This window comes from Cherax quadricarinatus, unplaced genomic scaffold, assembly GCF_038502225.1.
Source record: "Cherax quadricarinatus isolate ZL_2023a unplaced genomic scaffold, ASM3850222v1 Contig74, whole genome shotgun sequence".
Lineage (NCBI taxonomy): Eukaryota > Metazoa > Arthropoda > Malacostraca > Decapoda > Parastacidae > Cherax > Cherax quadricarinatus.
In genome coordinates, this window is record NW_027195100.1 from 350001 (window position 1) to 355000 (window position 5000).

Genomic DNA, 5000 nt, shown 5'->3' on the forward strand with positions numbered 1-5000 from the left:
TACAGTGTGTGTGTGTGTGTGTGTTCTAGCAGTGTGTGTACTTACAGTGTGTGTGTGTGTGTGTGTTTTAGCAGTGTGTGTTCTAACAGTGTGTGTGTGTGTGTTCTAGCAGTGTGTGTACTAACAGTCTGTGTGTATTAACAGTGTGTGTGTGTGTGTGTGTGTGTGTGTGTGTGTGTGTGTGTGTGTGTGTACTCACCTAGTTGTACTCACCTAGTTGAGGTTGCAGGGGTCGAGTCCGAGCTCCTGGCCCCCGCCTCTTCACTGATCGCTACTAGGTCACTCTCCCTGAGCCGTGAGCTTTATCATACCTCTGCTTAAAGCTATGTATGGATCCTGCCTCCACTACATCGCTTCCCAAACTATTCCACTTACTGACTACTCTGTGGCTGAAGAAATACTTCCTAACATCCCTGTGATTCATCTGTGTCTTCAGCTTCCAACTGTGTCCCCTTGTTACTGTGTCCAATCTGTGGAACATCCTGTCTTTGTCCACCTTGTCAATTCCTCTCAGTATTTTGTATGTCGTTATCATGTCCCCCCTATCTCTCCTGTCCTCCAGTGTCGTCAGGTTGATTTCCCTTAACCTCTCCTCGTAGGACATACCTCTTAGCTCTGGGACTAGTCTTGTTGCAAACCTTTGCACTTTCTCTAGTTTCTTCACGTGCTTGGCTAGGTGTGGGTTCCAAATTGGTGCCGCATACTCCAATATGGGCCTAACGTACACGGTGTACAGGGTCCTGAACGATTCCTTATTAAGATGTCGGAATGCTGTTCTGAGGTTTGCTAGGCGCCCATATGCTGCAGCAGTGTGTGTGTGTGTGTGTGTGTGTGTGTGTGTGTTCTAGCAATGTGTGTACTAACAGTGTGTGTACTAACAGTGTGTGTACTAAGAGTGTGTGTGTGTACTAACAGTGTGTGTACTAACAGTGTGTGTACTAAGAGTGTGTGTGTGTACTAACAGTGTGTGTACTAACAGTGTGTGTACTAACAGTGTGTGTTCTAACAGTGTGTGTACTAACAGTGTGTGTACTAACAGTGTGTGTACTAACAGTGTGTGTTCTAACAGTGTGTGTACTAACAGTGTGTGACTAACAGTGTGTGTGCTAACAGTGTGTGTACTAACAGTGTGTGTGTGTACTAACAGTGTGTGTACTAACAGTGTGTGTGTACTAACAGTGTGTGTACTAACAGTGTGTGTACTAACAGTGTGTGTGTGTGTGTGTACTAACAGTGTGTGTACTAACAGTGTGTGTGTGTGTGTGTGTGTGTGTACTAACAGTGTGTGTACTAACAGTGTGTGTGTGTGTGTACTAACAGTGTGTGTACTAACAGTGTGTGTGTGTGTGTGTGTGTGCACTAACAGTGTGTGTTCAAACAGTATGTGTGTGTGTGTTCTAACAGTGTGTGTACTAACAGTGTGTGTACTAACAGTGTGTGTGTGTGTGTACTAACAGTGTGTGTGTGTCTTCTAACAGTGTGTGTACTAACAGTGTGTGTACTAACAGTGTGTGTGTGTGTGTGTTCTAACAGTGTGTGTACTAACAGTGTGTGTGTGTGTGTTCTAACAGTGTGTGTACTAACAGTGTGTGTACTAACAGTGTGTGTACTAACAGTGTGTGTGTGTGTGTTCTAACAGTGTGTGTACTAACAGTGTGTGTACTAACAGTGTGTGTACTAACAGTGTGTGTACTAACAGTGTGTGTGTTTGTGTGTTCTAACAGTGTGTGTACTAACAGTGTGTGTGTGTGTGTGTTCTAACAGTGTGTGTACTAACAGTGTGTGTACTAACAGTGTGTGTGTGTGTGTGTGTGTTCTAACAGTGTGTGTACTAACAGTGTGTGTACTAACAGTGTGTGTACTAACAGTGTGTGTACTAACAGTGTGTGTACTAACAGTGTGTGTGTGTACTAACAGTGTGTGTTCAAACAGTATGTGTGTGTGTGTTCTAACAGTGTGTGTACTAACAGTGTGTGTACTAACAGTGTGTGTACTAACAGTGTGTGTGTGTGTACTAACAGTGTGTGTGTGTCTTCTAACAGTGTGTGTACTAACAGTGTGTGTACTAACAGTGTGTGTACTAACAGTGTGTGTGTGTGTGTTCTAACAGTGTGTGTACTAACAGTGTATGTGTGTGTGTGTTCTAACAGTGTGTGTACTAACAGTGTGTGTACTAACAGTGTGTGTGTGTGTTCTAACAGTGTGTGTACTAACAGTGTGTGTACTAACAGTGTGTGTACTAACAGTGTGTGTGTGTGTGTGTGTGTGTTCTAACAGTGTGTGTACTAACAGTGTGTGTGCGTGTTCTAACAGTGTGTGTGTGTGTGTGTTCTAACAGTGTGTGTACTAACAGTGTGTGTGTGTGTGTGTTCTAACAGTGTGTGTACTAACAGTGTGTGTACTAACAGTGTGTGTGTGTGTACTAACAGTGTGTGTACTAACAGTGTGTGTACTAACAGTGTGTGTGTGTGTGTATACTAACAGTGTGTGTACTAACAGTGTGTGTACTAACAGTGTGTGTACTAACAGTGTACATATCATTAACATATCTGGTTTAGTTTGATAAGTAATACTGTGTGTGTGTGTGTGTGTGTGTGTGTGTGTGTGTGTGTGTGTGTGTGTGTGTGTGTGTGTGTGTGTGTGTGTGTGTGTGTGTGTGTGTGAAGGAGGGAAGGAGTGAGGGAAGGAAATGAGGGGAAGATAGGGAGGGCATCCCCACCCACCCCTCACTCACCCCTCACTCACCCCTCACTCACCCCCTCACTCACCCCTCACTCACCCCCTCACTCACCCCACACTCACTACAAGACGAGTGGAATCAATTTTGAATAAAATTTTGATTTTAAATCAACTGTGATTTCATTACCCCCAGTTTAGATATTTTTTCTAATATCTCAAATTTACAAAAAAAAATTGGATAGTCATAGAGAAGCGGTAAACCCGTAAGAGGGATCACACAGAGACAGGGGAGAAAATATTAGAGCTTAATTAATTTTGATCCTGGGGAAGGGGGAGATATTAGTTCCAATTCCTCGGATCAAGAGCCCTTTGAAAGCATCAAGGCATCTTCCTTGCATTTTGTACTCTCAGTGTATTTACACAGATGGGACCTAGTAGCGATCAGTGAAGAGTCGGAGCCAGGAGCTGAGTCTCGACTCCTGCAACCACAATTAAGTGAGTACAATTAGGTGAGTACATACTTGCCTTTTGGTGCGAGTTTCCTAAGAAATAAGCACATCAATATGTAATAAATTAACCAGTCGTCAGCATCAAAAGATGCTGACGACTGGCAGCCTCTCGCAGCCTCTCCCCAGAGCCACCCTTTACGACCTTTATGTTGTCCTATGACCCACCAAGGCTATGAATAGTATGTACATGAATTAGTATATACCTATAAAGTAAATATGCCACTGTTTGATTTTTGTCACCTGGAAGGTCGTGATGCAGGTCTTACCTGGACCTGGGCGTTGACCCTCTGATTACGGCGTCTATAAGGTGCGTCTTATCTGACTGCCTGTGCACTTTTCGACTGCAGCTGAGCGGATAACGAGACGGTATGGATAAGGACTTACCTTGGATATATGTAATGGACGCTTAATAGTAACGCTGCACACGGTGACTTGATTGTAGAGGTGAGATGACCAGATGCTCGAAGCCTTACCCCGTCGGCTGCTTGATTATGGGTGGGCGACACCATCTAACACCCTCGTGCTACTTGCTCCACCCGTGGACACGGCACGAACCGTACGTGGCGCTGGCCACTAATACTTCCGCGACGCAGGTGACGTATATCACTTATATTAGTCCGTAATAATTTACGGTAGGAATGATGTCTGGCGCTCATGCGTATGGGCGCGTCACGGGATTCTTATCTCTTCCTTATTTTCCCTGGAGATTGTCAGTACACACGCGGGAAACGCACTTAAAACCTGCAACAACTGTCTGTGCGTCTCGACGCACAGACAGTGCGTCGAGACGCACGTCTGAACACTGCCTATTTCTTTCACATCTTCACCCACTGAAAAATCACTGCAATATGAGCTACCAGCTTCCTCATACTCCTCCTCCAGGGAGGCTCGGCTGACACTGAATGAAGATGTTCGATGCCAGTATTTGCAACAGACCTCTTTCAGGGATCACTGTTTCCTTCACTTCTACATGCGAGTTGTAGCAATTAACAACCCTAACTTTATTATCAAGTAGGGGATAATTTATCTCGGATTTTTGATGGTCTGGGGGAAACCAGCAGTTCCCGAAGACCAACTCTCGTACGTAGACTCTAGCAGATACTCTCGCAGTGGGAGAAGTGGTGTCATGACCCCTTAGTCAGACACATGCCTCTGATCTGGATTCAGTTTGCAGTGTTTGGTTTTTAATGAACACGTGTATTACAACCCAGGAATTCAATGGCCAGTTATCCTGGGTGTAAAGGATGCAAAATAAACACAGCAGAAAAACTTTGAATTATATTATCCTTCACCAAGTATAAACAAAAGTATGTACACTATATACACTATGTACAGCAATAGGTATTAGTGCACGCCATGGTAATCAAGGCAGAATAGCAGCCAAGAGAGAGCAGACAACCGTGCTTCAACCAGCGGTAGAATGGAAATGACAAGGGTGAAAAGGTGAGTGGTAACCACGTCACATTCACAATTGCCAGATCCACATTCTCATTGGCTGAACCTAGATATTGATCTGACGATGGGGCCCCGTTAAATCGTTACATCCTTAGTATCTGGTTCACTGGTTGGGGAGGCAGCCTATGTGAGTGTGTTAACATGCTACGAGAAAAGATTACATATTCTTTGCATGTAACAACGTGCATATTGAGCTGTTTCAACTGGAGATGTGGGAACCAGGAAGAGATATCGTTCACTACCCCCCTTTTGAGAGGGCTGCTCCCTTTTGACATGAGGGATATTGCCCCCTTCATGAACTGGAGAATTTTCTCCACATTTCCTGTATATAATAATATTAATAGTAGTAATAATAAT